The sequence below is a fragment of the Peromyscus californicus genome, unplaced genomic scaffold (genome assembly GCF_007827085.1).
Source record: "Peromyscus californicus insignis strain IS unplaced genomic scaffold, ASM782708v3 Scaffold_8__1_contigs__length_139910024, whole genome shotgun sequence".
Lineage (NCBI taxonomy): Eukaryota > Metazoa > Chordata > Mammalia > Rodentia > Cricetidae > Peromyscus > Peromyscus californicus.
The window spans coordinates 130,150,674-130,163,031 of NW_026294606.1; the positions used below are offsets into that span (position 1 = coordinate 130,150,674).

Consider the following 12,358-nt stretch of genomic DNA (forward strand, 5'->3'; position numbering starts at 1 on the left):
ACATATACAGTTATTCTCTTAACAGGTGAAGTGAGTGGGCTTTTGCTTTGGTAAGCTGCTTAAGTTCACACAACAAATAGAAAGAGAATGAAATTTGGTTTTTAGTCTATCTTACTTCAAAGTTCTCTGTTTTTTTAACTCTATACAACAATCCAGTGTTTTGCTTTGTTTCGTTTTGTTTTGTTGATGTATGTATATGTGTTTATGTTTGAGTCTGTATGATTGTGTGTGTACCTTGTGTGCATATAATATGCATGATATATACACACATGTGTGTAAGGTTGTTTCTTAGTTAAGGTTTCTATTGCTGTGATAAAGCACCATGACCAAGTGCAACTTGGAGAGGAAAAAGTTTATTTCAGCTTAGAGCTCTCAGATCATGATCCATTATTGAGGTAAGTCAGAGCAGAAATTCAAGATGGAAACATGGAGGCATGAACTGAAGCAGAAGTCCTGGGGTAACACTGCTTCCTGGCTTGCTCCTCATGACTTGCTCAACCTGTCTTCTTAAACCACACAGGACCACCTTCTCTGGAGTAGCACCATCAATAGTGGATTGGACCCTCCCACATCAACCATTAATCAAGGAAATGCCTTAAGATGTGCCTATAGGCAATTTTATGGTTGCATTTTCTCAATTGAGATTCTTTTTTGCAAATATAACCAGTAATTGATGGATACAGTGGATGAGCCAAACTTTTACTTCCATCATTTTATTTGGGTGGCTTCTCTTAAGTTATTGATGAGAGCCTGCCTTGAGTTTCTGTCACAGTTCATTGATAAGGGCAAAGCACTATTCTAGGAGTTAGTACAGGTTATCTTCTATCCTCCTCCAACCCCACCAATCATGTCCATCCCAGGGTCCTTGTCTTCCTTAAGAATTTCTGTCACTATAGCTTCTACTGTGGCTAACTAAGAGGCCACCTCAGCAGCAGCCAGTAAAGCTTTTCTTACAGCCTTTGTTGAATAACAATTCCCTTTCCCATGTGTTCACAAAATCTCCGAGCACAACATCATAACCAACTTCTGAGGAACTTTGCAAGAGCATCCTCAATGAACAAAGGTTCCTCAACACCTGCACTCTTAGCAATGGTCACTGAAGAAATCTTGAGTGCTTTTGAATAATTTCTTTAGCCATTTTCTGATCTTCATTAGCAGGATTTAATGAGGCCAAGACTGTGATGGGATGCACTGATGTGGCGTGCAGCCCCTCCTAGAACAATGGACTCTTTAGCAGCTGTTCTGGTAGCATTGAGGACATCCAGAACTCTTAACTCTGTCTGTGTTCTCATTCACTGGACATAACTTGTTCCTTCAGCCTCCAGCACAACTAGTCCTTCTGAAGGGTTAGTGAGTTTTCCCCTCAGCCTTACCTCTTCATGTACACTAGTTGGGATGTGTGACTTCTTCAGTACATTTCTAATTTGAGCTTTTTAATCTTTTCTTTTCAAGACATGGCATCATCTTTGATACCAATGACCTCTCCAACTTCTAAGTCATGAGTCTGAACATCTTCAATATTTAGATTCAACCCCACCTTCTCCATATACTACACCACCAATAACAATAGTCATAATTTCAAGGTGGTTGTTCCTATTCTCCCCAAACCCTGGAATTTTGACGGCTGCAACCCAAAGACCAACTTTCAGCCTGTTCAAAGCCATTGTGCTTAGAGCATCTGCATCAATATCTTCAGCAATTATGACCAAGGGCACCCTGCTGATGAGCATTAGCATTGTCAAGAGCATGTACAATGGACTGAACACTAGACATTTTCTTTTAACTCAACAGAACAGAGGCATTTTGGAATTTACATTTTTGAGCTTTTGATGTATTAATAAAATGTGGTTAATTGTATCCTCTATTCAATTTCATGCCTGCAATAATTTCCAATTCATAATTCAGGGTTTTCCCATTCTTCATTGTGATGATGCCCTTTCTTCCAACCTTTTTCATTACATCAAAAATGATGTTTCAAATGTCTTTGTCTCCATTTGCAGAAACTACAGCAACTGAGCAATCTCTTTCTGATTGTCATAAGCTTAGACTGCTTTTCAAGTTCAGCAATTACAGCATCAGCAGCCAGCATCACACATGTCTTGATTCCACTGGATTAGCACCTCTGCTGTGATTCTCGAGGCCCTCCTAGGCAATAGAGCATGGCAGAGTAGCAGCAGTCATGGTGCCACCCAGCTTCTTCATTTGTTAGTAGGAACAGCTTCAACAAGTTTAGCTCTGATATATCAGGGGACCACGGGAATATTTAGCAGGTGAAAACTTGTGTTTGACAAGTCGACCCACCAGTCCTATAACTCCCTGATGGGGAGGCCCACCTGGCAAAGCCATGGGGTCACTGGCTGTGGAAACCGGTTGTTTTCTGTCTGTAACTTTCTCACGTGCCATCATTATACCTCCCTGTAAGAACAGCTGTGGGGTCCCTTCCACAGTCCATTGATAGTGTGTTTTACATCTTTGGACATATAGTTGTGGATGGTCAGGTTATGATTTCTGTTTAAGCTGTATAATTCTGATGTATAAAAATATTATAACAATATTCTTTACTGACACAGGAAAGTAACAGTATTCTCCGTTTCAAAGACAGCTAATTTTAGACTTTAGAACAAATTCAAGCCATACTAAACTGCCCCTGCAGAAAATACACAAAGACTAATTCCCAGGTGTTGTTTATTGCTAAATCAAGACCAGGCAGCTTACACTCAAATATAGCTCCTTGCAGTAGCTCCCTTTCTGCACGTACCCTGACTGCCCAAAGTTCAGCCAATTGTTTAATGCTTGGGATCCCTCACCAACTTAGAGCTACGTGCATGAGTCAATGTGACATCACTAGCCTAAGAGAAACTATATGACTTATTTTGTGTTTTGAGAATGGGTAGGGCCCTGAAAATGGAACTTATAATTGTCCAGAGTTTGGCTGTGAGGCAACAGCGTTGGTGTGGAGAGAGACAGCTGTGTAGAGCTATGTGAGACCTGCTGCAGAATGTGTGTGTGTGTGTGTGTGTGTGTGTGTGTGTGTGTGTGTGTGTGTGTGTGTGTGCTGAGTGAGAGAGGAAGAAGAAGAAGAAGAAGAAGAAGAAGAAGAAGAAGAAGAAGAAGAAGAAGAAGAAGAAGAAGCATGAGAGAAGTGTGTAGATGGAGTGAGTGGGTGAAAGAGTGAGTGAGTAAAGAGTGAGTGAAGAATGCAGAAGTATGTGTGTGAGTAAGTGAGAGAGAGAGAGAGAGAGAGAGCGAGCTGCTGCTATGTAGAGGAGCTGTGCCTAGGAACTGTGTAAAGTGCTGTATGGTGAAAGAGCTATGTGAATGAGATGTTTAGCTGTGGCTGGGTGGAGATTTGTAACTATGTGGAGGCAAGAAAGATGAAGCTGTAGAGAAAAGATATGTAGAAGAGAAATGTATGTAAAAGAAAGATGTGAAAATGTATGTATGTAATGATATGTAGTTGTATGCAGGCAGCAGGGTGGATATATGTAGCTGTGTGGAGACATAAACAGTCAGATACCATTCTTTTTTTAAAAAAATATTTTTTATTTAGATTCCAATAGTTCTCTATTTTTCTTTCATTTTTCTTTATTAAGAAATTTTCTACTCACTCCATATACTATCCACAGATCCCCCCCTCCTTTTTCCTCCTCCCACCCCCCCAGGCCTCTTTCCCAAGCCACCCTGCATCCCCACATCCCCCAAATCGAGGTCTCCCACGGGGAGTCAGCAGAGCCCAGCACACCGAGCCTAGGCAGGTCCAAGCCCCTTCCCACTGCACCAAGGCTGTGCAAGGTGTCACACCACAGGCACCGGGTTCCAGAAGCTTGCCCATAGACCAGTGACAGATCCCGATCCCCCTGCCTGGGTGCCCCCCAAACAGTTCCAGCCAAACAACTGTCTTCCATATCCAGAGGGCCTAGTCCAGTCCCATGGGGGCTCCACAGCCACCAGTCCACAGTTCATGGGCTTCCACTAGTGTGGCCGGTCATCTCTGCACATCCTCCCATCATGATCTTGATGTCCCTCGCCTGCAGTATCTCTCCTCTCTCATCAATTGGATTCCCGGAGCTCAGCCTGATGCCTGGCAGTGGATCTCTGTATCTGCCTCCATCAGTCACTGGACAAAGGCTCTATGATGACAGCTAGGTTATTTGCTAGGCTGGTCACTAGAGTAGACAGGTCCAGGCACCTTCTGGACCACTGCCAGCAGACCAAAGTAGGGTCAACCTTGTGGATTCCTGAGAGCCTCCCCAGCACCCTGCCTCTTTCTATTCCCATGATGTCCTCATCTATCATGGTATCTCCCTCCCTGCCCTCCCACTCTGTCCCTGTTCCAGCTTGACCCTCCCATTTCCCTATGTTCTCATCCCCCACTCCTCGCCCTCTGCCATCCCCCACACCCAGTCCACTCATGTAGATCTCACAAGAACCTGGAAACAACCTAGATGCCCCTCAACTGAAGAATGGATAAAGAAAATATGGCACATATATACAATGGAGTACTACTCAGCAGTAAAAAACAATGATATCATGAAATTTGCAGGCAAATGGATAGAACTAGAAAATATCATCTTGAGTGAGGTAACCCAGACTCAGAAGGACAAACATAGTATGTACTCACTCATAAGTGGATACTAAATATGAGGGAAGGGATGGCCAGACTGCAACCCACAACTCCAGAGATGCTAGCTAACAGGGAAAGACCCTAGGAGGGACACATGGATAACCCTGTAAAGCAGAAACCATTCTTAAGATGAAGTAAAAGAGAAAGTTATCATCAGAAAGAGTGTGTTTCCTTATTATTTATCTCTCAGATAGAAAAAGGCTAGCCCTCAGATATAGAAGAATTTTTCCTAAGCCCTTGACACATTTGTGGATTTTCTTACAATACCCTGGAGATGGCCTTGGAGCAGGCTCTCCATAATGCCACTGATATGATATTTTTATGTTTATCCTTAAATCGATTCACTTGACAACTGTCACCCCTCTTGTAGAATATTATTTTAAGGTGTGCTGCTTTTGTTTATGTTGCATTTGTTTAACTCTGTGAAGCTGTGTTACTGTGCCTGTCTAAAACACCTGATGGTGTAATAAAGAACTGAATGGCCAATAGCAAGGCAGGAGAAAGGATAGGTGGGGTTGACAGGCAGAGAAAATATACAGAAGGAAAAATCTGGGAGAGAAGAAAAGAGCAAGAGAACAAGGAGGAGGACTCCAGGGGCTAGCCACCCAGCTGCCCAGCCACCCAGCCACCCAGCCACCCAGCCACCCAGCCACCCAGCCACCCAGCCACACAACCAGCAAGCCACAGAGTAAGGGTAAGATTCACAGAAGTAAAAGAACGGGAAAAGCCCGGAGGCTAAAGGTGATGGGATGAGTTAAAGTTAAGGGAAGCTGGCTAGAAACAAGTCAAGCTAAGCCCAGGCATTAATAATTAAGAATAAGCCTCCGTGTGTGATTTATTTGGGAGCTGGGTGGCAGGCCCCCCAAAGGAGCAAAAACAAACACCACCACACCCCATCTTTTGTTACCTTGGAACTTCCCAACTCTACTCAGTGCTCACTATTCTTCCCTTTGACCCCATTGTCACAGCTACAACAATGGCTAAAGGTTGGAAAACACCTTGAAACAGTACGACTTGAGCATTCACACCAAAGTTTACTTCTTCACAGTGAGAAGAGGAGCCAATGCTACCTGGACGTTCTAGCAAAGGTCTCATCTAGCAGGAGACTGTCGGTACTCCAAACGTTTCTTTGGAGTGGCTCTTGAAGAGCACATAGCAAGGCAGGCTTCAGCAGGGAGTGAGGACGATTTCTTGCTTTGTTTACACAGAAGCTGGTTTCATCATGGCATTTCAAAAATAGCTTTACTTGACCCCCCTCCCCATCCCTTCATCCTCTGATCCTTCTGCTTCTCATCCCCACAAAAACACTGGTTATTTGCCCAGGAGCAGTACAACTGGGCTACATTTTATAGAAACTCTTTACACTTATTTTCACAGTGACTGAGCACACTGAACAGCAGTGTGTAAAGCTTCCTCTTCCTCACATCCTTCCCTCTGTTTGTTATTTGTTTTCTTGATAATGTTCCAAATGTTGATAATGTTACTTGAGGTCTACAGTGTATGGAGGCAGTCAGATGATCTGTTCAGAAGAAACCAAGCAAATGTTAGATAACTATTTTAATTTAAAAGTTTACTGTAACATTCAGGATGTAACTAGCAGAAGTTTCACACATCTTTGTGTTTCTCCAACATTAGATATTCTCTAATTTAATATTTATTTATTTTGATTTTGTGTGTCTGAGTCTATATGTATGTATGTCTACAATATTCATGCTCTCCAGCTCTGATTATATACTCTGAACTTGTGAACCACATCTTACAGGTCATCATTTTGGAGAATGAATTATATTGAAGACCTGTTCATACAAAGAAACAGAGAAAATTGCAGGGTGACATTTAAGGATCTGGATTCTATGAAGAACCCTTCAACTTTCACCATGAAATTAACTGCTTAGAACTCAATCCTCGATGTTCTTGATTAGCCCATTATTTCCAACATCTTAGTTCACCTGGAGTAGATTAATATTATTAGGTAAAGTAATGCTACATACACCTTGAGGCAAAACTTTACTATTATTGTCAGAAAACCAAAGACTGTCTATGAGGTCAGGTCTGTGTCCAGTCTCATGCTCTACCACACTCTCCATAAGAGAATGAATTCACTCTGAGAATTGTCCTATCTTTAATGAAGTGGGGAGACCTGTCTTCTCATATATACATAGCTATTGGAGACCACCAATACTCACGGAATGGACTCTAAGAGTGGAGACCGACCAAATTGGCTAAGATTAAGTCAAGAAAAAAGGCCAACTCTCGGTGTATATGATCCTTAACTGTGCCGTTAACTAAAGGGCATTTATTTCTCTCTCACATTTACTGTCTGCTTTATTCTGAAACTTGGTCTCACTATGTAGCTGAGGTTGGCCTGTACTGGTTATCCCCTTGACCAACTATACTCTTGAGGCCTGGGGACATAGCCTGACTTACTATTAGTACCTTTATGTCACAAAAAAAAGATGGCTGTGTTTCTGTCAGGTTCTTACATAATTTCCAGGCTGAATTTTGGATACATTTGAACTTGCAGTAGATATCTTCAGAGACTGATAGATTTCTAAGAAAGTTTCATGTTCCTGATCTACAGAGCAGTGCCCCAAATGGCTGAACCCATGACATACTGAAGCAAGATTTCCATTCAAACTTGAACAAAAAATGAACATCTAAGACTTAGGATATGACCCTTCAAAATATCCTCATGAAAATCATCAAATATGCACCCTCAACATTATGTTCAAGGTGAGTCATTGGGTTAATAGGCCTACAAAAGTTCCTTCCACATTTGCTGTCTCTGGTGGTGGAGAAATAAAGAAGAGCCTCTCAATTTCTTGTGGCTGGAAGTAGAGTTAGCTTGGCAGAGAAGTTGGTTCCCTCATATGGGACCTCTGAGCTTGATGAACTGAGTTATGTTAGCAGATTTATTAGCACTGGACTTAAATAGATCAATTTCAGCAACAGGAAATCACATTTAATCAGTACATACAAATTCGGATGATATTTGGCAAAAGATTTGACTTAGGACACAATTTTTGAGAGCAAGCAGATTTTTTATTTCTACAAATATCTAAAATCTTAATAAAATAAAACATATTTCTGAAATCTAGTGACTCATTCCTAAAATCTGGTATTATTGCTTGTACCAAGGCTAGAAGAACGTAACTCTTCTTAGGTATTGGTGGTTAAAGAAGCCTGCAGTAATGCATTCCAATTATATACAAAGATGAGGTGGGCAAAACAGTAACCAAATGAAAATAAAATGTAACTTCTCACTTGTCCACTTAAGTACTGCTGGAAAGAGAATACATTTCTAAGGCTACTCAAAAACTAGTGACTTTTAATGTGAAAAGAAGTCTGTGAGAAAATTATATGGTAATTATGAGTAAAACAAGTTCTCGATTCAGACTTGATGATAAATTTCAAATTTTCCTCTTTCCAGTTAATATCTACAGCAAGCAATTGTTTTGAAGATTCAATGATATAATTGACATTAAGTGTTTAAGACAATATTTATAATATTTACATGACTATAATAAATGGATACTTCAACTCCCAATTCCAATTTCTTTAAAATGGAATTATTTATTTATTTCAATAACTTGGAATTTTTCATGAGTCTTATTCGCTTCCTTATGAAGAGTCAACAAATCATTGAGAACAATACAAAAACTAAGGATGTGGAAGAGAAGCCCTGCTCTGAATTCCTGTGATGTGCCTGACAGTAGGTCAAGAATCTTTGTGTTTCATCTCAAACTTGTCCTGAAAATTTAATGAAGAAGACCATAACAGCAGAAACAGCTGTTGAACAATCATTAGTAGATCCTCCCATCTAAGGTGTCTATTGGGGGATAAGAAGTCTGTTATAGACTCTTCTTTATTACTATTGTTATTTGGAAAGTCTTGGAATCCACCTGCCAATTAAGTATCTCCAGTCTTCATAAGCAGAGTGCATATCCACTGTTTGATCATGTGACTCTATAACTCATTATGTAAGCTTGATTGTTTTCTCTCCGATGCGTCTGAATGCTCTTCTACACCATAGAACTTCAACAATGCTATTTCCTTTGCTAATGATGTCCAAACATGTTAAAATAAATTGCAGGGAGACACAGTGGGAAATGAGGCTTACCAGGTGGAAGATCAAATGGAATTAAGCTCTTGACTAAATGTCTGTAAAATTGATTTGACTTAATAAATTTGATGCAAATTGAGTTGTATCATTTGGGGGTGTGTGTGCGTACACATACATACATGTCTTTAACTTGCCAAGTACATCTTTCCACTGTCCTCTTAGAAAATCTCATGAATAAATAAATATAAATTGGTCATTTTCATTTTAAGAATTCACACTTTCATCTGCAATTGAAAAGCAAGTATAAGCCAGCCTGAGTGCGGACAGACTTTAAAGGCCATGAGGAACTGAGACTGCCCAAAGATAGCTCTGGTTGTTAGGTTGCTATGGTTTTTTTTTTTTGTTTTTTGTTTGTTTGTTTGTTTGTTTGTTTTGCTGTCTTTTTTTATTTTTTATTTTTATTTTTATTTTGCAATACAATTCAGTTCTACATATCAGCCACGGATTCCCTTGTTCTCCCCCCCTCCCGCCCCCCTCACCTTCCCCCCAGCCCGCCCCCCATTCCCATCTCCTCCAGGGCAAAGCCTTCCCCGCAGACTAAGATCAACCTGGTAGACTCAATCCAGGTAGGTCCAATCCCTTCCTCCCAGGCCGAGCCAAGCGATCTTGCATAGGCCCCAGGTTTCAAACAGCCGTCTCATGCAATGAGCACAGGACCCGGTCTCACTGCCTGGATGCCTCCCAAACAGATCAGGCCAATCAACTGTCTCACCCACTCAGAGGGCCTGATCTAGTTGGTGACCCCTCAGTCATTGGTTCATAGTTCATGTGTTTCCGTTCGTTTGGCTATTTGTCCCTGTGCTTTATCCAACCTTGGTCTCAACAATTCTCGCTCATATAAACCCTCCTCATTCTCGCTAATTGGACTCCCAGAGATCCACCCGGGGCCTAGTCATGGATCTCTGCATCCAGATCCCTCAGTAGTTGGATGAGGTTTCTAGCACAACAATTAGGGTGTTTGGCCATCCCATCACCAGAGTAGGTCAGTTTGGTCTGTCTCTCGACCATTGCCAGCAGTCTATTGTGGGGGCATCTTTGTGGATTTCTGTGGGCCTCTCTAACACTTTGCTTCTTCCTATTCTCATGTGGTCTTCATTTACCATGGTCTCCTATTCCTTGTTCTCCCTCTCTGTTGTTGATCCAGCTGGGGTCTCCCACTCCCCCAAGCTCTCTTTCCCTCGACCCTCACCCTTCACTACCCCCACTCATATGCAGGCTGTTCATGTAGATCTCATTCCATTTCTCTGTCATTGGGCGATCCCCATGTCTTTCTTGGGGTCCTGTTTTCCAGGTAGCCTCCCTGGTGATGTGAGTAGCAGTCCAGTCATCCTTGTTCCACATCTAGTATCCTGCTATGAGTGAGTACATACCATGTTTGTCTTTCTGAGTCTGGGTTACCTCACTCAGGATGATTTTTTTCTAGATCCATCCATTTGTCTGCAAACCTCATGATGTCATTGTTTTTCTCTGCTGAGTAGTATTCCATTGTGTATATGTACCACATTTTGTTTATTCATTCTTCAGATAAACTATTTAAATAGTCCAATAACCCCTAAGGAAATAGAAACAGTCATTAAAAGTCTCCCAACCAAAAAAAGCCCAGGACCAGATGGTTTCAGCTCAGAATTCTACTAGATCTTCAAAGAAGAGTTAATACCAATACTCTCTAAATTGTTCCACACAATAGAAACAGAAGGAACATTACCAAACTCCTTCTATGAGGCTACAATTACCCTGATTTCTAAACCAAACAAGGATACAACAAAGAAAGAGAACTACAGACCGATCTCCCTCATGAACATTGATGCAAAAATACTCACTAAAATACTGGCAAACAGACTCCAAGAACACATCAAAACAATTATCCACCATGATCAAGTAGGATTTATTCCAGGGGTGCAAGGGTGGTTCAACATACGAAAGTCTGTCAATGTAATACACCATATAAACAAACTCAAAGAAAAAAACCACATGATCATCTCAGTAGGTGCAGAAAAGGCATTTGACAAAATCCAACACCCCTTCATGATAAAGGTCTTGGAGCGATCAGGAATACAAGGAACATACCTAAACATAATAAAGGCAATTTACAGCAAGCCAACAGCCAACATCAAATTAAATGGAGAGAAACTCAAAGCAATTCCACTAAAATCAGGAACGAGGCAAGGCTATCCACTCTCCCCATACTTATTCAATATAGTACTTGAAGTTCTAGCCAGAGTAATAAGACAGCATAAGGAGATTAAGGGGATACAAATTGGAAAGTAAGAAGTCAAACTTCCCTATTTGCAGATAACATGATAGTATACTTGAGCGGCCCCAAAGATTCCACCAAGGAACTGATACAGCTTATAAACACCTTCAGCAACATAGCAGGATACAAGATCAACTCAAAAAAATCAGTAGCCCTCCTATATACAATGGACAAAGAAGCGGAGAAGGAAATCAGAGATACATCACCCTTTACTATAGCTATGTTGTTTTTGAAGTTAGGGTTACTCTAAGTTCATCTCAGGCTTCTTTTTTACATCTGTTTATTTGTGGAGGGAGCAAGCATGATGTGGCATGAATGTGGAAGGCAGAGGACAACTTGCCGGAGGCAGTTCTTTTCTTCCACCTTGTGCACTGAACTCAGGTCTTCGGGCTTGGTGTCAAGTGCCTTTACCTACTGAGTCGCCTAGCTGGGACCATCACAGGTTCTTGATTGAACCCCATTACTTTCCCTAAACATTTTTTGTAAGATAGAGAGGTAGATAGATAGATAGACCAATAGACAGTTAGATAGATGATAAATAGATAGATGATAGACACATAGATAGATATGGATAGAGATATATAGATACATAGGTAGAGATATAGATATACCTTGTATAGGTATAAGCACATATTTGCAACTACTAATAGACAACATTGAATTTATCTGATCGCCATATGATATGGCAAAGCTTGGAGTGAGAACATTATGTCAACTCCTACAGTTGATTTTTATAGATCCTTTAGGATACACCTTCAATATCTTTCAGGAAGCTTTTCCTTTATTTCCTTCTTCCTATTCAGTAACAACAAAATATGTATCCTGTTTAATCTGATGCCTTCATGATATCAAAACTTTGGTTGCCTCACCCGCCTTGCCCAGAAGACTATGAATGTACTCTAGATGATGACTTCATTTTGCTTGCTCTTGATCCCAAGCTACTAGCATAGTGCCCAATATATAGTGTATGCTCAATGGATGCTTGTTGAACTGAACCTAATCAATTTAGAAATGAGTTTGAGTATGTAAATTTATTCTAAAGTATCTCCAAATGCTGTGTAACAATATCCTCAAAACAACATCCTAATTTCTATCCTAGAGGAAGGCTTTTTAAGACTTAGGAAAAACATAAACCACAAGTCTCAGGAAGTCCTCGAAACTTAAATTAGCAGTAAAGACTGCTGGGAAAGGAGAAATTCTCATACTTGTGTAGACCTTCAAGTTGTGCAAAGAACTCTGGAGTTTCAGTTGTGGAACATCTGCCATTGAATCCTCTGTGTTCCCGTGAGTATGTCCTCATTCATACTCCTATAAGTAGCTCCACTAAACTCATTAAATGACCAAGTTTTACTTTGAT

General features: G+C 40.9%; 1 protein-coding gene and 1 pseudogene across 1 annotated transcript in view; both read right to left on the reverse strand.

The window, feature by feature from the left end:
- Inpp4b (inositol polyphosphate-4-phosphatase type II B) overlaps positions 1-12,358 on the reverse strand; it is a 789,997-nt gene that overhangs the window by 13,682 nt on the left and 763,957 nt on the right. The window lies entirely within an intron of this gene.
- On the reverse strand, positions 823-5,819 carry LOC128103678 (60 kDa heat shock protein, mitochondrial-like; annotated as a pseudogene).